Source organism: Cavia porcellus, unplaced genomic scaffold (genome assembly GCF_034190915.1).
Source record: "Cavia porcellus strain 051 isolate PalLab524CR breed Dunkin Hartley unplaced genomic scaffold, mCavPor4.1 scaffold_22, whole genome shotgun sequence".
In the NCBI taxonomy this organism is placed as follows: Eukaryota; Metazoa; Chordata; class Mammalia; order Rodentia; family Caviidae; genus Cavia; species Cavia porcellus.
In genome coordinates this window covers 29,106,760-29,128,006 of record NW_026947505.1, presented here as the reverse complement: position 1 = coordinate 29,128,006, position 21,247 = coordinate 29,106,760, and the positions used below count along the sequence as shown (strand labels likewise).

Genomic DNA, 21,247 nt, shown 5'->3' with positions numbered 1-21,247 from the left:
TGGAAGAACCGAGTTCTAGCCTGACTTTGAGCCAAATTAACTGTCTGATTTGGGGCAATATATTTAACCTCTCTCAAACTCAGCTGACTGCATCAATTTTTCCTATGAAGATAAATAAAATATTGTACTTTTTGGCCCAGGAAGGAGGAGTAAGAAAAAAGAAAAAAAACGAAGAAAGGATTGAATTTCAAAATGGAGACGACTTCTGGTTATTAGTGAGAATTTGTCACTATACCACTATACTATATTTCTCCTCTTCCTGTAATTCATTTTACTACCTTTTATAGAAATAAATGTTTATGTGAATAGGAAGTATATAATTTAATGAGTTCTGATAAATTCAGGTATCTGTGTAATCAACAGTGCAATCACGACATGGAACATTTCAATAGCTTCAAAAAGTGTCTTGTGCCCTGTTTTGGTCAGTTCTTTCAAAGTCATCAGCCATCATGATTACGCCACCATAAAGAAGTGCAGTCTGCTCCTGAGCTACCACAGCCCCAGGAATTGATTTTAGAAGACTGATTCAATCTTGTCTTCCTGAGATAGACACTACCTGGTTGCAATGTGTTGTCTTTTTATACATTGCTAGCTTCTATTTGCTAATAGATTGGTATAAAGATTTTGTACTTTTGGGCATAAGGAGTATTAATCTTATTTTTTTTTCTTATAATGTCCTTGAAAAATTTTGTGAATTAAGCTTATGCTAGCTTCATAAAATGGGTTGGAAACTATTTTTCTCATTATTTTTAGCAGAGTTTTCTGAGACATGAGACCACCTAGGTCTGGCATTGTCTTCATACACAGGTATTAATATAAATTTCATTTTCAAACCAATTTTGGTTTTAAAAGTTCAGACTTTTCTATTTCTTGGTAGCCTTGCTAAAATATTTGTCTGTTTTTCTTAGCTATATTAACAGAGTTGTTCAAAATATTCTTTTATGATACTGTTGTAGTCAGGGTTGCAAGGAGAACAATTATATTTAGGACACGTAATTTACAGTATTATTTTATGATGGTCTTCCAAGGAGTCAAACTCAAAGAAAGTACGGGAAATCCGCCCAGAAAACTTAAGAACCTAGAAAATCCACTCGAGGGCCTGGATCCCATGGCAATAACCTGCCTGAGTTCAACTGAAAATCTAGAATTTACAACAATGACTCATGCAAGTCTATTTCATGAATCTGTGCTGGGAAGGTCCAAAGGTCAGCAGTGGAAGCTAGAAAGTCTATGCCAACGGGGTGAAGGATCTGTGCCAGCAGGTCAAGGGTCTGTACTTGAATCAAGAAGCAACGCTCAAAATAAGGACCAGGGCTCTTCCACAGTGAACCACAGCCATTCTCAGCAACAAGGTCCCAAGCTCCTCCGATGAAAACAGCCAAGTCCATGTCAAGGGAGCCAGCATGACAAGCTCCTCTGGGAGAACCAATAGCTTCAAACAATACTACCATTTAGGAGAATCAACGCTATGCTCTTCCTCTCCACATCTTCTTTTTATGTTGGCAACTTTCCTCAGGTGGGCCATCTACACTCAGTATCACTCTGATTCATTTTGGTGGTGTTAAGTTGACCACCAGTTTTTAATTCACAACGGAGACCTTTAACGTTTACTAGCTATCTAGAGCTATCTCTTTTCTTTACACAGAATTAATCACATGTTGCTTGACAATCTTGCTAGATTATAAAATTTAAAAGTCCATTCAAATAATTAAATTTTGGCTTTTTAAATTTTTCTGCTATGTGTTTTGTGTTATATATATATATTTTTTTCTTTTCCTTAATATTTTTTTCTTCTGCTTGCCCTAGGCTTAAGTTGTTTGTTTTCTAGGATTTTAAGGCAAAAATTTAGATTATTGATTTTTAAATTTTTCTTCTTGTATTGAGTAAGACTTTAAAGCTATAAATATCTTTCTAAGTAATGATTTCTCTTCAAACCAAACTGATGATGTTGTATTTTCATTATCACTGGGCTTGAATTTTTTGCCTATATTTATCAAAACAAATTATGTAAAAAAATTCATCCATTTTAATTGTACTGTCTGACAATTCTATACAAAATAGTTGGCAGTTTTGGTAACTCTACAAGTCATGTAACATTAGAAACAAAATACACTCTATATATTTCCATCACCCCGCAAAGTATACTTAAGGCTCTTTGCAGGGCTTGCTTTTTGTCTTGGTCTGTTTTGTGCTATGACAGGAGGAATATCCAAGACCAGAGAACTTGGAAAGAACAGAAACTTATCAGCCGTGGTTGCGGGGGTTAAGGAGTCCATGAATATGGCACCAGCATCCAGTAAGAGCCTTTTCCCTGTTTCATCTCATGCTGGCAAGACAGAAGGACCACAAAGGGGGAGAGTGTGAAGGGGCCACTTTACATTTATTGCAAAGGTACTCTTGTAAACACAAAACCACTTTGGCAATAACATTAGTCCATTTATGAGAGCAGAGCCCTCATGACCTACATATCTGCCATTAGACCCAACTTCCCACACTAACGTTGGAGATTAAATTTCCAATACACAAATGTGAGGGAAATGTTTAAATCATAGAGCTTTCCTTCGATCCTTGGCCTCAGCAACCACAGTTCTGATATGGCATCTTGCCTTTTCCAGTATTTAATATAAATGCAACAGTATAGGAAACATTCTTTTCTTTTGGTTTATTTCCCTTGACATTGCTTTTAGATTTCTTATGCTGTGTATTAATACCTTGTTCTTTACACTGGTAACTAGTGTTGCATAGTACAGACTTTCAGCCCTTATGAACAATACTGCTAGAAAGATCTCTATATGGACATTTGCTTAATTTAGTACTTTGATATATAGAAATGGAATTATGGGGTCAAGTAACATGTATATTTAGACCAAAGAGTGCATTGGTGTAGTATTTTTCAAAAATATTGTAACATTTTGGATTTCCTCTGTGAGAGTTTCAGTTGTTCTGTATTCTTTGCCAGAACTTGGTATTGCTAATATCTTTAAATTTTAGCCATTATAGAGAGATTTTATGGTGGTTTTAATTTGTGCTTTCCTGATGACTAGGTATATTGAATATATTTTCTTATGATTACTTTTCATCTGTGTACATCCTCATGTGAAGAGTTTGTTCAAATCTTTTGCCAAATTTTTCTTTATTTTTTTTTTTTTGCTATATAAGATTATAAATATTCTTTATGGATTCTAAATGTAAATCCTTGGACAGATATACACTTTACAAATATTTCCTCTCAATATACAGCTTGCCTTTTCATTTCCTTCATTGTGTTTCCAAAAGAATAAGTTTTAAATTTTATTAAACTCTGTGCTGTCTTTTATGATCAATGTCATATTTGGAAAAATCTCAGATTCACACAGTGTCATGAACACTTTTCTCCTTTATCCATGAGTTTTATTGTCTTAGATTTTATAGTTCAGTATTGTATTTTAAATTAATATTTGCTTATAGTATGATAAAGGTAAAAATTATTTTTTGAAATCTAGGGCCATGTGAATCCATACCTGTAAACCCAGCACTCGGATGGTAAGCCAGGAAAATCACTCTGATTTTGAAGCCTGCTTGGGCTACACAATGAGTTCAAGACCAATTTGGACTGCATAATAAGATACTGTCTTTTAAAAATCCAATAATACATACATAATTATCTCAACACATTTTGGTCAAAAGAGTACCTTTCCCACATTGAATTACTTCGGTGACTTTATTAAAAACTAATGGATCATATTAGTAAGTATCTGTTTACAAATTGTCTATTTTATTCCATTGTTCTGTCTTGTTCTTTATGTTAATACCACAGTCTCAAATACAGTACTTTTATAGTACTTTTGAAAGTATACGGTTGTGTTCTCTGACTTTTTCATCATTTTTCAAAATTCTCATTGTTAGTTTTATGTTTCCTTCTTCCCACAAATATCAAAAATAGCTCATTAGTTTTTTAACCAATCCATTAGTATTATATGGCTATTGTATTGATTAATTTAGGGAAAACTGCCAATTTAACAATATCAAACCTTCTAATCCATGAGCATGCATATTTCTCTGATTGCATAGATCCACTTTTACTTTTGTTAGCAAAGTTCTGTAATAGTCAGCATACATATCTAACACTTCTTTTGATATATCTATTTCTAAATGCTTCATGTGATTATGCATGGCAGATTTTACAGTATTTCTATATGTTCATTGGTAGTAAACAGAAATATGGTACTTTTGTTTATCGAACTTGCGACCTACAATCTTGTTATATTTACTTACTTTGTATTTTAACTCCATTAGTGGTTTTTTTTAGAATTTTCTATTTAGACAATCATTTTATATTCAAACAAAGATACTCACTTGTTCCTATCTAGGTTATATGCTTTATTCATGGCTATTATATTGGTGCTGACACAGTGAAATATTGAGATGATACAGTGAAACTATATTGCTGTCTTCTCTTTGCTCTAAGGTGGAATCACTGTCTTCTGAGATTGAGTTATTGATGTTATCTGGAAGCATTCATTGATACTATTACATAAGATTTAAGAAGACTGTCTTGTGAGTTTCCCTCATAAATAGATGTTAAATACATCAGTTGAAATAATTATATGGTTTTTAAAATATCTTTTTAGTATGGTGAAATGTATAGATTCATTTTCAAATGCTGAGTCTCATGTGGTCATAAATTACTATACTTTTTACATATTGCTGGACTCAGTTTGCCTGAATTTTGTTAGGGGATTTATCACTTATATTCATGTGATGTATAAATGTGATGTCTTTTCCTGCAATGTCTTTTGCTTTAATCAGGAAAATGCTAGATTTATTAAATGGGCTGAATGTTTTTTCTTCTTCTATTTCCTGAAAGCTTTCAAAGGAGAATTTATTACAGTTTTAAAGAGCATAATATTTAAAAGCCATTGAGATTGTCCAAAGTAAATTCTTTATATAAGTCAAACAGAATATTGATGCCAAAACCTGGTTTAAAATTTACATGAATAGGAAAAACACATCTATCTCCTATAGAATTGCAATCAGGAGCCATGTTAACATGTTATTAGCTTTAGCATGTTAATAAAATAGTGTGTGCTAACCAAGTAAGTATATTTTATGAATTCAAGCATATTCAACTACTCATCTAACATGTATATCCCTGACTTATATATATGTAAATCCCAGAAAATCTGGGTGTTCATTACACAACTAACAGTATTTTACTGGAGATATTAATTTATGCCCTTAGACTAGAGAAGAAAAACAATGGTGTATAAAATGAAAAGAGAGGTAAAATGAACTGCATTTCCAGTTTTTAAATTTTTTTTCCAAAAGACAGGTAAAAGAATCGACTAAAAATACACCAACATGAGAAGCAAAATTTAAATTCTTATATAGAAATTAATAACCTTCAAAAAAGACATTTGCATAATTTATAATAACAGAAAAGATAAATATTTAAAAATAAGATCAGTGTAAATGAACCAAACCCAAATGAAGAATAAATAGTACAATTAAACGAACACATATATATGATTCTAGATGAAGCATCATTATGTTTATTCTTCCATAAATCTAACAAGATCCAAGTAAAAATAATCAGAAAAATTTGAAAGCTTCCATATATACCTATAATCTTAACCTTGAATATATAGGCAGGTGGGACAGGGTAGAAATTCCAAAACAAAAACAAACAGATAAAAACATGGATTGGTAAAGATGACACCTTGATTCAGTTTTCTGTACATGGCATATAGACAACTGAATAAAAGACATGTCAGGTCAATAGTTCATATTGTAAATCAAGATAAAAACAAAATAGTTCAAAATTAATGTGTTAAAATAAAAGCAAATAAGTACTCCAAAAAATAGAGGTGAATGTTATTATAAAACTACTTTCTACCTGTAATTCAGTTCTAAAACCTACAGAGCAAATAATGATAAAGTCAAATGTGTAAACATTTTCAAGGATTTAAGCACAAATTTTAAAAAATGCACCAAGCAAAATTCAAAGACCTAAGAAAATTCATTAAAATACTTTAATTCATAAGCAAAATCTGATCTCCTTGATATATGGTAGTTCCCAGAATTCAGGATTAAAGAAAACAACAATAGAAATGGGCGAAGAAGTTGGAAAAGCTTTCACAAATATCCCTTAAGTGTATTTATGATAAGAATTCAAATTTTAAAACTATACTAAGATAGTATTTGTCATCTATCTGATTGGAAAAATCCAAGTGCAGCACGTACTTCTTGACAAGGGCATAGAGAAGGAAAAAAAATCAGTTATTCTGAAACCCTATTGGAGAGAGAATAAAATGTGACAGCTACTAAGGAAGGCAGACCAGTGGTATCTATCAGCATCACATCATGATATCAGCATAGCAGATACCCTCTAAGACAGTAGCAATACATCTCAGAAACCATCCATTAGTTACACACAAATGATATACCATGTACAAAGGGTATTTACTGCAGTATTGCTTGCAATAGAAAATACTAGACTGTGGATGACCTGGCCACCTAGATGACTCTTCTTGAATAAAGAGCAAATATAGTGAACTCTTTCCCATCCTCATCATGGTCCAGGGAGTTATATTTGTAATACCATGGAAAAGTTGTTGGAAGATGAGCTAATCTCAACCTACCATTTCTAGTATATCCCAAGACATAAATAAAGACACTAACACATGTATAATTAGGGGAACCAAAGCATCCTGAGTCTGGCCCAGCTGAAGGTTCACCAGAACAAAGACCTCAACCCAAAGCCTAATCTGGATTTTAATTTGTGAAGAAGGGAGTGGCTTGAGGAAGCATGGCTGTGGGAATTGTGGGAAATACATGAGTACTGTGAGCTGAGCTATGTAGGAGGCCGGAAAAGAACTGCAATATACAGAGAGAAGCATTGCAGAAAGACCAATCTGCATAACACAACTGAGGCAGTGTTTAATGTTTAGGTGGCAGTGCCTCCTTCAGCTCTCTTGTGCAAACTTTTCTCCTCTGGGAAGTCATAACCTCTTATCTCGAGGCTTGAACCCAGCTGACAGCCCTGGAGCAGTGGTTCTACATCTCACCCAGTTCAACCATGTTTTGATGGGAGTCACAGGGCAGGGAAACAGTGACTGCTGCAGAGCTTTAAAGATTGCACATCAGCACCTCAACTAATCCTATTTACATTGCTTAGAGCCAGCTGAAAAGAAAAAGAAATGGCTTAGCCAGCTCTGTACATACCAGTACACGGAGATAGGGCCACGTTAGCCAAAATAGACACAACTGTTCTTTATTCAAGGAGAGTCATCTAGGTGGTCCTCCCACTAGAAACTACTAAGAGTTCAGCAGTAAACTGTTAAAAAAAATCTAATACTATATTCATAGATTAGAATACTCTGAAGCCATCAAAAAGACACACTGATATGAAGAAAGCTCTATATTATATTAAATGGAAAAAAAAAAAAAAAACAAACGCACAGAGCAGAAATTCTACTTTTTGTATAAGGAAGAAACATACAAGAATATGTATTCATGTGTTTATAACAAAATAATGTAAAGGCACTAGAAACTGATAACAATGTATAAAAAAGTGGACAAGGGAAGAAGTTAGATAGAATAGAGAACAGCAAACCTTCTTATTTTATGTATCAGTCAATTTTCCATGACTATAACAAAATGCTCAAGGCTGGGTAGTTTACAAAGAAAAGATGTTTATTTAGCTCACAGTTCTCATGGTTCAAAGGCTTGACACTGACATTCTCTCAGCTCTAGTGGTGACCTCAGAAGATCATAGTAGGAATCTACGTAAGAGGGAGAGATAATATGGCAAAACAGGAAGTTAGAAAGATAGTAGGGGCCATCAGCGACCTCCTACTTGGTCCCACCAGCCTTTAGCATCACCACACTGAGGACCAAACTCTCAATACATGACAAACCATATCTAAGGCACAGCAGTGTACTTTCTTTAGTTTTGATTTTAGAGTCACTTTCAAAAATACTTTTTTGAAGGGAAAATAAAGATAAAATCCACAGAATTTCTATAAAAATATTGCTTTGCAGTAAAATCCACCAGGTTTCTGTCCTGCTTAGTGGGGTTCTGTGAGGTGTTTGCGTGGAAAGAAACTATATCTGGTTGGGAATGTGGGGCAAGGCCATAGGGACTGCTGCTCCGGAGTGTGTTCAAAGGGGCAGTGGCCCGGCACCAAGTCATGGAGGACTCAGGGAACTAGTTAGCTCAGTTTATCTTGGCCCTGAGGATGGCTGAATTCCACTCATTGTCTTGGTTCTCTATAATAGCTATTCAGTCATGGAACTGCCTGGGGCAAGAAGTAATAGGTTACCCAGGCCAGTTTCCTCTCCCACAACCTGTCTCTGCAAAGGTCCTGCTGAACATTAGCAAAGTTTTCCACCACTGTCCTTTGAAAAGGCTTTCTTTAATTACCTTTCTTCCCCAGGAAGATTATTCCATTGCACCTAATCTAAGTTTGGGTTTCCTAATTCCATTCTAGTTCGTATGGAAATAGCTTGAGCAATCCAAATAATCATCATCTTTGCAGACGTTTCATGGGGGCAAAGATTTTTAAACGTTCTTTCTCATCAGAACTCATGCTAGCTGTGGATTCGTACCTACCAGCACTTCTGTGGGGCAGCCTTGGAAACCAGAGCACTGAGATGCTCAGGCTACTGGCTCCAGCATACTGACCATTCCAGGAAAATGGGAACAACAAAAACAAAAATGAAACAAAAGAATTACTGGTTCTGGCATCATCCTTCAGCTTTGACACCAGTAGGAGTCTTTAGTCACCAAGGACAAATGTATGTGGGAGTCCCTGAAGGGACCCGGTGGGGTGAATCTCCCTTTCCTGGCCTTCTGTCCATTCAGTTGGCATAATGAAAGTAAACCAGTGAGCAGTTCAAAGAAGGTATCTTTAATTTAAAAATTGGGCACAATTTTATAATAACCTCCTCAAAAAGAAAAAGTTCAAACACTTACCCTCTTAAACTTTATCCATTTTAAGTTTCTTCCTCTACAATTGAATCCAACTCCCAAGATGTGGGAGCCGGACCCCCTTCACTCAAAGAGAGATTTCATTGTGAGTATCCTCTCTATGCTCTCTGAAACTGTGAATTTCCATTGCGCAGGCAGTAATGCTGGTGACGCTTAGTCCTTTGGGGATGGTGAAGGTGGTACTTCCTTATCTACTAGGTTGGTCCCTTTTACAGTACAAACAATGATCCTCTTAACTAGGGTACTTATTAAAATAGCCTGTCATGAGAGGCAGTTCAGTGTAATACAGTGCAAGGAAGGAGCTAGACTCCTGGCTTCAAATCCCAGCTCCACCTAAAACAGTGCCCAGCAGGTACCAGGTACATGCTTGATATTCAATGGATGCAAATAATTTCTGACAATGTTTTAGAATTCTGATGCTTGGTGAATTTAAAAAGCAATGTGAAATGATTATCTGAGAAGCTGATACAGGCTTACTGGAGAGAACAGTAATATTTATACATAAGATCCCCAAGACCTTTGCACTAGGCAGAAAGAGGATTCAGTATTTCTTGTTGCTTCTTCCTCGGCCTCGATCTCCTGAATTCACAAGTAGGCTTATTACTCCAGCTTGAATTGTTTAGAAAATGAACAGTAATTCTTTCCATTGCTTCTGGTCTCCTATTATTTCACCTGAATATTACAGTGCTCTTTCTCTATTGCAAAAGTTTGTCAAGTGGGGAACCTGTGTTAACTTTCTTCTTTGAAATCATGGTGAAATAGAGGGTTAGCATAAAATAATTTCCATATAATTTTAACTCTACAGCAGTAAAATTAAGGAACCAAGTAGCTATATAGAGATAGGCAGAGAATTTTAGCATCAACATTCCTCTTTTTAAAGAAATGCTAATTGTAATAAGATCTTTTTTTATTCAAGGGATGCTGAGAATAGCTCTCCATAGATTTGAATCTTTTGAGAACAATGCTTCTAAAGTCACTGGCTATACTGCGTGGTGAGTCAGCAGCCCTGGGTGACACCTGCTCTGGGTGTCCACAGAAATAGCTTTGGCAACTACCGCCAAGCTAGTTAATGTGGTCTGGTTATTAAGAAGACAGGAATCCTATTTTATATTGTACAAAAACATAAAAAGGGACATCTTTACCATTATATCTGGGCAATTTCTGTGTAAATTTAGAGCATCTCTAGATTTTGTATGAAATTTAAGAAGCTATTTTTAATCTTTAAAGTGATAAAGATGTCTAATGAGGCGGTGTCTAGAGAAGAAAAGAACTGTTTGCACAATATAGTTATAAAAGTTCTGAGATGAAGAAACTGAAAAATCATTGACTGCAGTATTTCGTAAGAGTTGCCATCTCTTCAGTGGTGTTCCTGTTGGCGATGACACTGTGATAAAATAGGGACATGTGTAGCCGTAGGGGGTAGGTGGATCAGGGCTCAACTACCAGTCCCATCAGCTTCTAACTGTTTGACCTAGGTCACATTGCTTAAGTTTTCCTGGTCGTGTGTGTGTGTGTGTGTGTGTGTGTGTGTGTTGTATTGGGGATTGAACTCATGACCTTGAGTTTGCCAGGCAGATGCTTATGCTGCTGAGCTAAACAGCTCCTCAGCTTCAGTGTTCTTACAGTAAGCTGGTGCATAAAACGCACTACATATGTGGTTGCTAAGGGTTAGTAAGTGAGAAAATATACAGAAAATGTTGGGCACTAGAAATAATATTGTGCCGTGCCTATGTGTGCCATGAATATGCCATAAAAAGCACTTAACCATAATAAGTACTCAATAAAGCTTAATAAAAGCTAACACATCTCACTTAGTTCTGAGTCTTTTTGTCTACCTACCTTGAAAGGTCATTAGGCATGCATTTACAATATTTAAAGGACCTAGCTCATGCTGGATGATCTGTAGTTTATAGGGGCTATTATCATATCACCCAGGTGATTGTTCTGCATGATTTACTCATTAATCAAATCAAATATTTAGAAACCATTAATTATGTGCTAGAGGCTTGAAGAAACTCAGTGAATGATAGACCTATGTGTCTATCATAGATCAATGTGTCCAAGTTTGGGAGTAATTGGAATGGCAGGCAGAGAGAATGGAGTCAGGCCAGTTACAAGGGACAAAACACTATGCTTACCAGCAAGACAGAAAAAAAGAAGCAAGTCTCCCTTAAACTGTGACTGACCTTCCAGGAAAGTCACTTTCAATTACTTTTAAATCCTTTAACATTCCCATTAACTTTCTGTACCAAAGTTCGCAAGCCTTAGTGGACCCTGAAATGCACCCAGTAGGCAGATGTCAAACAGCAAAAAGTGGTGAAGCTCGGCCTGTTTAACAGACCAAAGTCAAAGGCACTTGACCACCCACAGGTAACCAGAGCGAGGAAAGACCAGCTCCAAGTAAGAAAGAGAGACTCTGGTCTCAGTCATCCTGCCCCCGAAGCTGTAGCCTGCAGCTATAAATATCACTGGAACCCAGGAATTTTAATACGCATATGAAAATATGCTATCCAGCCAGTTAAAAAGGTGATACAGCAGACTGTAACTGGCAACCTTTGCTCACAATGTAAAAATACTTTTGTATATTCTTAAATTGACAAAATAATAATATCGTATGGCTTGATTTTGTTAAAGGGTATAGAAAAAGACTAGAAGCAGCATTTCTATACTTAGTTACAGTTACCACCGTGGGTGCCTGAGGGTTGTAGCATTGTGGGTGATTCTTGTTAGCTTTCCTTCATGCTTGTGTTTTTTCCATTCCTTGCAATGTAAATATATATTGTTTTGGTAGTCATAGAACAATATTATCTGAAAAATTCATATTTAGGAACAAAGGGCAGACACAGAAATCTAGTAGCTATGAGAATTACCGTTGTTTCTATTCTTCTGTTGTTTCTATATAAAGGCTGGGAATATAGCTCAGCAGTACAGAGCCTGTCTGGCAAGGTCCTGAGTTCGATTCCTTGCACCCAAAAATAATAACTAAATAAGAGTGCATATTCTACCTATATAGCATATAATGTGGTATGGTGTGTGGTGTGGTATGTGTTTATGTCTAGTAATGTTTGTACTAAGTAATATAAAAGCCAACCTGGAGCTGCCATGCATTTTTAATTAAATCGAACTGTGTATATCTGTTATCCTTCATAGATTTCAGGAGAAAAAAAATTGCCTGTTTTAATGATCATCCTAGCTGTCTTGCAATAGAGACCAAACTGTAACTTAAAAGCATACCTTCACACGAGCAAGTTGTAACAGACAATGGAAAATATCTTATAATTACAGCGGCCAAAAGAATGCAAATAATTAAGAAAACTTTTTGTTCTCCAAGTTTTTGTTCCGCTGTTTATTCGCTGGAATGACTTAGCATTTCGGAAGTTCACAACAGGCTTGAGACTGGTTCATTAACTCTAATCTGATTAGGCCTTGTTCCTTTGTTCTCTGTGTCCTCAGGTGGCAATTTTGGCTGAACATTGTACATTTTTGCCCTGTGTCTAGGTACAGAAACATAACTTTGCCTGTGTGTTACATAATAAGAACATGATTCTCAGGGCATCAATCCTAAAAGGCAGATCTGGTTAACAGAATCTAGCTGTCCCAGGGATCGTCAGTATGTGAATTTTATACTTGTAATACACACATGTATCGAAACACTGCCTATGCATTTATGTATGTGTAGCCAGCGTGTATTTTCCCAGAGCAGCTACCAGATAAACATGTCACCTTTTAAAAATGATAATAAAGGTTTCCTAAATTTAAAAATAAGATGTGTAAATTTAAATAAACATAAATTAAGTGAAACAAAGTGGTAACAAATATAAACGATATATATTTAAATGTATAAAGTCAATAAACTTCTTTTGTGTATTTGTAAATAAAATACCTAAGTTTTTCCTCACTTATTTAGATATTTAGTAAACATTTAAGTAAAGGATCAGGTAGTAAGGTGGGCGAAAGACATGGTAAGGAGGGAGATCATTAGAGAAGTGTAAGGTCAGTTGGATGTAGAGAATGACAAAACCATGTGGAAATGTTAGATATGAAAGTTACATATGAAATATGCACGATGACCTAGTAAAATGTTAAATATTGAAGAGCAGATATGAGTCATTTTGTATGCCAATGGGCAGGAAAGATTGTTGAGCAGAAAATTTGTCTCTAGATTCTATCACAGAAGTCTTGTTGGAATATCCTGAAGGCACAGATAAATAAACATAGATCAGGAAGTTTCCACTTTAATAAATTCACCTACATTTTCCAGTCAATGGATCAGCCAGAAAAAAAGCTATTCTTCTATTAGCATCTTTTTAAAATTTTATGTCACTTCAAAAATAAAATTGTACCTTATGTACTTAGGAACTGAGGGTTGTATCAGATTTTGGACTTGATGGCATTTCCAGAGACTAGGAAAAGAAAAGGAAGTTGAAGATCAGGGCAGGTTCCCAGACTTCAGCAGGTTCTGACGAAACAGGGTAGGCTGGAGGCTCTGGAAATTTCTAGAATAGCCTGTGCATTCTTTGGTCCCAGGAAAAGTGGAGTCTTCACACACTTTTCAGACAGCAAGCCATTCTATGAATGTGCAGGCCTTAGCTCTTGGGGGAGCAGGTTGCTTAACAGATACCTGTGCAACATATAGGGCATATTTTAATTGCAGTTGGCTTATAACATTGACATGATTGAAGGCATTTGGTTCATTAGGTATCGGCTTATAAGCCGAATATGTGAAATGTGTGCCAGACTGGCTGTCACTCTGTGAATGACAAACAGTAACACCTGATCAAAATAGACATGATGACTGGGCTTCAAGCTGGATGAAGGCAAGAGCTCCTCAAGTTCCACACTGACACCAAAATGAACTGTTATCCTTTGAAAAGAGCCAATAAAGCTTATGCTGAAATCTATAAAGTGCACCTGTGTTTTCCATCCCGGACCATGACTCCTGCTTCCACATTCGCAGTACAGTGTAAGACACAGTGAGTGAATCTTTCTCTGTCTGAAGCTTCAAACTACTGCAGACTTGGACTGGAGATAAAAGAAACCTTCTGGTCTTTTTTTTTTTTTTTCTTTCAGTTTTGGTACTTACCAGGCAATCCTAACATTAACAAGCTTAGTTCTACCAAGCACCTTCTGGACCAAAAGATAAGACTTTTTTTCCCCAAATCGTATTTCTTCAAATATTTTTCAAAGCTAAGGCATAAACCTTCTAATAGAATTATGCAAATAGGGTTCTGATGCCAAATGTTTTAGGAACTAAATAGCACTTTGAAGAGCCACAGATTTGCAATGTTCGTGTTGGAAAAGGAAAGCTAGAAACTGTAGTTAATGTAGAGGTCAAGAAAGACACCCCAAAGTGAGATTTTATCTGTCTCTAAGATTATTCTGTGCAAATTGAAAGTAGCCACTGCTTCTGAAAGTCAGACTCTTGGGAATGAAAATGCTGACCAGTCATGAGGGGATTATCTTCTTGGCAGAGTAAATGCCAGCTTGAATGTGTCTCACTCCTGCTTGGAATTGGCTGATGGGATAAAATTATCTCAAACACAAGCCAAGGCAGTGAACAGTGAGGCAAGAAACTAGTGTAACTCCTAAAATGCAGGTGCAAAACAACCTTTGAAAAAAATGCCATGGCTTCATGTGAAATAGTTTTCTTTCTTTCTTTTGTTCTTTATTTTTCTTTTGTCTTTTTTGAGCAGGGTTTCATTCTGTAGTACAGGCTGGCCTTGAACTCACTTTGTAGCTCAGTCTGACCTCAAACTCACAGCTATCCTCCTGCTTCAGACTCCCAAGTACTGGGATTACAGGAGTGTGCCGCCGTATCTGGGACAAAATAATTTTCTGCATCCAACTTTTTCTGTTAAATAATGGAAGATATTTCATTCAAATAATACTTAAGAAAAGATCACTATACACAATGGTTTCCAGTCTAACACATGCTTAGCATTGTAGGTTGGGCAATGCCTTTATTTAATGGAAAATTAGTATAGTCACATAAGGAAAATACATTAGATGGCTCATGGAAAAGCACACAAGCTGTTCTGATTCTGCAGTTCTGGGCCTTCTGCATGTTAGCAAATATAAGCAATTATTTGAAGTAACACAGGTTGAAAAGCACCGCATTATTACTAAATTAACTCACAGCTAAATGGTGGGTGAAAGCAGTGATTTTTTAAAAACTAAGTTTACATAGCAACAACAGCAAAAAACACATTTCTGGTTGCAGATTTCTAGGCCCAAAGGCATAGCTCTAAATTATAGGAGTGTCCTGGCTACCGTGAGCTGATCTTTTCTTAGCTGTTTCTCTTCAGAGTGAATGGCCTCTTCTCCCTTAAAACAGTGCTTTCAGGAGGAGAGTTTGGCAGAGTAGCTCAAGACCCAGCGAGAGGGAGAAGAGGAGCACAAGGGGACTCTGCCAAGCTACTGCTTTTGCTCCAGTTGAAGCTTTTGAGGTTCACTAACTAAACACGCCAAACTATTGCTAGCAGGCTATTTCCTAACATTGAAGCTTCAGGGAAAATCCAGCTGCAATCTACTTTGAAAAATTCACTTATATATTTAAACACATGCAAGGATGGAAAACCCTGAAAACTCCAGCCTTCCTCTCTCCTCACATCAAGCCAGGCTGTCTTCCCACTGCCACTGCTGTTTGCTCTTAGGAGTGGCAAGATCCCTGCAGCTGGGCGATGGATTGCTTGCCTAAATGTTATTTGCTGTCATCTCCTAGTGCTATGTGCATACTCAGCTGACGTTTCTGCCAAGAAGCTGAAGTTGGGACACTGGCCTCTTCAAATATGTGATTCATATATCCAAATAAAGTTCTGGTGTTCCTGCTTCTGGGAGTGTTCCCGGAAATGCTGGCTTTTACTATCACTTTCTTAGCTGTCCTATTACTTTGCTTGATACTTATCTGGCTTTAAAATGGACATCCCTACTGTTACCAGAAGCTAAGGAGTTTTTTCACCGACTTAATTTGTTTTTGCTCAAGTTCAAATATGATTCCAAGCCACCTCTACATAGCTGCTGAACAATTTATACCTCGAATGACTCTGGGATTTCTTCAAACAGCACTGCTCAGTGGAATAACGTTAATATGACAAAAATGGAAACCATTTTTATAGTGAAGGAGATGATATCCTGTATTTTAAAATGCCAGTGGCTATAGTGAGTAGCTAATTAGTTAATCCCCGAGGAGCTTAATATTAGCATATTTTTACCCTAGGGAAAAATTTTTGCATGAACTTGAAGAAAGACTTAAAAAACTAAGTCAAACCCTCTACCGTGCTCATTTTGATGTGAATAGTGATATCATTCTGTGTTGATTGATTATTGAAAAAGAGGTCTCTTCACTTTGGTCTGAAATGATGTCAAATTAGAAAAGGAAAGTACATAGCTGTGAGTGGGTTTATTATATTGTTTTCTATTTTGCTTTTGTTTTTTTCTTATTTGTTTTTGGGAAAATAACAAATAACAAGGATTTCATAGGCACAGACTGGCAGCATGTTTTTTAAATAATATTTTGTGCAACAGAGCTTTATATTACAATTCTAAATATAAATACCACAGCAAAATAAAAATAGAATATCATTTTGATTAGCTCTGCAGTCTCGCAAACTACCTGAATAACCACAGACTCTGGATGAACTCCGGAGAATGGCTTTCATGCTCTGTCTGCGTCAAACTGGTTTGATTGCCTGAATTAGAAGTGTTAAAAGAGAACAGAAAATAAATCTCCCTATTGGCTGCTTTATCTGCGCCTCATTGCTTAGGGTACAATTCTGAAAGAAGGTCAGGAATGACAAAGGGACAGGATTGTGCCTCTGGGAAACAAGAGATCAATCATAACTATAGCTATTTACCCTAACATAAAGATAGCTATAAACATGTTTTCTGTTTCTGCAGTTCCTGAAATTTTAAAATTCATTAGAGATTCACAGTAAAAATTTTCTCATCATTCTTATCAACTTCTAACATTCCACTTGGTATACTAGCAATATCAAATGTTAGCTTCTTTATTTCTTTCTTCCCTGCTTGAATGTAAGTGCTTGGGAAACTGCATTTTGCATACTCTTCTGGCCTTAGGTTTGGGTCATTTCTGGAAACATAATCATCGTGCAGTAAATTTGTAATGATTAATCCCCTTCAGTTCTGTGTTTCTATGTATCTTATTGATAATATGCCTATACAGAATTACATTGTGTTATTCTGTATTCATTAAACATCAGAAACAAACTCTTTTCCCTTTTATTTCATCATCCATTTCAGATTCCAAACACGTTGGGATTTTAGTATCATTACTTACAATGAGCTGAGGCCTCCTAATTCGGAGAATGACTAGTGAGTTATCAATTTAAGAGCTTACAAGATTGTTTCTTGAGTAGAGACCAAAAATAACACTGCAATAGAATATATTTCTCAAACTTCTCTTGTGAATGCAGCGTTCAATTAAAGAAAGCTGAGATAACATTACTTCAAAGTGCATTCAAAAATGCAGTCAAATTTCTCACACGGAGTACTGCTTTTATTTCATAAGAGCACTTGAATCTGCTTTTAATACACTATTGATAGAGAAATCTTGTTTATGCTGGAAAGAAATGAAGAAGAAATGTTTTACAAGTTTGCAAATTTCAGCTAGTAAATTCTGGGTTCTTGGGTTAGTAGGCATACATGTATCAACTAGTGTGCTTTTTCAAAAAACCACAGAATCTTAGGGCTAAGCTTGGAACTTCTGATTAGGTAGAAAAACTGGGGTTCAGGGTTCAAAAATGCTGATTAAGTCCAATCTGGACAATTTAGTGAGATTCTGTCTAAAAATAGAAAAAAAAAGAGCTGGGTAAGAGCACTCACCTATTATGTGGTGGCCTCTGGGTTCATTCCCCACTACTGCAAATGAATAAATAAATAAAACGAAATACTAAAAGAATTTTGTTTATAAAAGATTTGTAGGACCTGAATTTCCTCTTGATATAAAGTGTCACCAGATTGTAATTCAGGTATCTGGCTGCCAGACAAATGGCTATATGTTTTGATTACAAGAAATGTAAAATGCCTCAAAGCATACTGAAACAGGCTCCTGTGCAAAACGTTTATCTTCTCTACTCTTCAATAGACTGAGGCTCCCGTGGAGGTTAATGCCATGGATGTTAGAAAAAGTACAGAAAGAAAATTAGAACATTTATTTTGCATTTTCCAAGCTAGAAAAGATTTTCTCACATATAACATTGTAAAGGAGTTCACCCAGGATGGCATATGACCAACTTTGCATATGACCAAACAAAGATCTAAAGATGTTTTCACTTACCCAATGCCAAAAAGTAGAAATAAATGGTAGAATAACCATGCATCTTTGGACTAGTGTTTATTCATTGCTTCTTTCGCATCCCCTACATATATACTATATACAATATGTTTTCTAATGTTGTGATTTGTTTAAATGTCCCCCCAAAGCCTCATGCAGTCATGGGGGGCGGGCCTTTCAAGGGGAGCTGAGTCTAGGGTTTGTGATTGGTTCATTGTCTAGCAGTGAGATTGGAGGTATGAGTGTTACATCAGCACAGCGGGTGCAGAGAGCCAGCACACAGTATAAGGGAGGGAAGGAGGCCTGCTTTCTTTTCTTTACTCTTCTTGCTCTGTGGCTTGTGGCAGGCAAGAACACCTGCTCCTTAACCATGCCACTCTGCCTTGATGCTAGCTGAGTATGAACTGAAACCTCTAAAAACTGTAAACTAAATAAATCTTTCCTTCCTTCATCAGCAATAAGAGAAAGGTAACCAAAATGCCTAATTTCTTCCTTGCCAATTTCCTCTCTAGAGACACCGTACGGATAACTTGTTTTGTACTCAGCCCACAGTAACTAGTAGGAAGAGCAGGTGGGCTGAATGTTACAGTTGTGCTCAAAACTAATTGAGACAAGATATATCAAAGTGCTTTGCAAGTCACTGCATATTAAACGTAAGCATGCACGTATTATTGTACACAGGTATGATTATGTGTTGCTCATCTTTTCTTAGGCATAAAGGCTTCATAAAGGAAACTTATGAAGACACTTCAGAGGAACCCCACAGGTTGGCACTTGAGCCATGAAGAATCACAACTTGATTAGGTCTGAAAGTGGATTTTACTGCTGGAAGCAGGGAAGCCTCTCAGCAAGATCATCAGCCTACTTCTCTCATTGCCTACATGAGGATGCGATGGAGACTGCCTCACCAATTTGTTATTTTCGTCTCTTAATGTTTCCTGATCTCTGCACTTCATTTCCGTGTCCTTGATTCCAATTTGCTAACTGTAATCAAACCCCACCTTGGAAATGTCAGCCTTGAGCTGTAGTGCCATCACTCCAACAGCTGCCTTTCTGGGCTCTCCTGCCGCTTCATAGTGCGGGGTGTGTGCTAGACGTGTGATTGAATTACCAGAGTCCTTTGCATCAAACAAATGCTACCAAATACTGTTACAAAAACTGTAGTAATTATTTGATCTATTTACTTTGTTTCTCTGAATACAAGTGAAGAAAACCCTAACTTATCCAGTTGAGTTTGAAAAGAAGAAAATACTTGTAAATGGAAGAATACTTGTCATTTCTGACAGATTCAGAAGTGTCATGCACTCTGCCACACGTGCTGATTGATGTTATTACCCTGACTCTCCATGTGTTTGTAATTTGCACTGAGTCTCTCCTAAGACAGAATCTGTATCACATTACAGTGCCACTCTGCCTTGATGCGAGCTGAGTATGAACCAAAACCTCTAAAAACTGTAAGCTAAATAAACTGTACAAAACAAGTTATCTGTGCAATGTGTTTTCTCCATTTGTGGAAGGATCAGCTATCAATATCGCATCAAACCTGTCTACAATGCCCAGTCAAGAAATTCATAAATCTCAGCTCCTCGAGAAGTTCATGATTCTCCTTGAAATTCTACCTCAGGACCACATACTAATTCAAACATATTCCAGTTGGCACTTCTGTTTCTACCAAGGAAATCGAAAAATTGGTTTGGAAAAATTGATTTGGATGACTTCTTTCCCATCTTGCAAACCACTTGAAAATAAAAGATATTTTCTATGATGTATCCCCCTGAAGACATGGGAAGAAATATCTTTAAGGTGTTCAGAGAACTTAATAAACTTGATCAACAGACTCACTTGGTCAGAAATAAAAAAATTTTCAAATTCATTACAGACACAGAAAACTCCAAGTAAGAGCACGTTTTCTACTCTGACCTGTAATTTCTATTTCTTTATTCTCTTATCTGCATAGTTTGTAGAAGAATAAACATAGGACTCTATTCACTAAGCATCTACTATGTACCAAACCCAAAACCTGGACCCTATTATGGACCCTAATATTATTTCCATTGGAAAATAGTCCCTTACACATATTGTTTATCCACCATGCAGATAAGTCAAGAGGATCACAATCGGTGGGTAATTTACATAAGACAACAAGAGATAGGTAGAAAAATTCCAAGTTAGGTTTTTCTAAAGCCAAAGCCTATGTATTGTGTGTGTGTGTGTATGCATGTACCTGCATATACACAAGATACTAAACTCTTATTTGATCCTTATTATTTACTTATAGTATTTTGACCACACACTGGTTACTTCATTTCTTAGAAGATTAGGTTGACAGATTAGGGAGATTACATTTCTTACCTGATAATTCACTAGATATTTGTAGAAGTGAAATGAGGAAACATACATGGGATCTTTTAAATACCAAAATACTTTCAAATCACAGGTGTGTTCACTTGTTGGGATAAGGTACGATTACCTATAATAGGTAGATTCAAAAGGATTGGGACATCTCTTTCTCAGATGAGGGATGAATGACAGAGGCTGGCACTGTAGATTCCCAGTGTCTGGATCCAGCATTCTCCAGACTTGTTCTTTCCTTCAGTATGTCACTTCTTGGAATCAAGTGGCCCTGGGGATATTATATCTATATCCAGCACATAAAAAGGTCAAAAGAAGAGAGTACTTCAAAGGTCCCTTCTCAGAAGTCCCCACATCAATGCTACATCCTCCATGTACTCATCATCCTTGGTGATGCTCTAAAGCCCATGAAGACACACGAATTAGGTTGAAGTGATGGTAAATGCCTTGGGTATGAAGTACCATGTGTCATTTTCCCTCTGAGGCACAAGCTATGTGCTCAGAGCACTGGGCATCACTCTCTTTCACAGGTTGCAGAATGAAATACAAAGTGTCTGTGGATCTTGGTTAGAGTCATATAGTCGATTGTTGAAAAAAATTGAAAGAGCTGTTTGATAGTTACACCTTCTACA

General features: G+C 36.5%; 1 long non-coding RNA gene across 1 annotated transcript; it reads left to right on the top strand.

The window, feature by feature from the left end:
• Positions 1-779: 779 nt before the first annotated feature.
• Positions 780-20,136, top strand: LOC134472085 (uncharacterized). Its single transcript, XR_010041915.1, has 2 exons — positions 780-1,516; positions 18,976-20,136. It is a non-coding gene; the product is annotated as an uncharacterized LOC134472085 (long non-coding RNA).
• Positions 20,137-21,247: the final 1,111 nt, after the last annotated feature.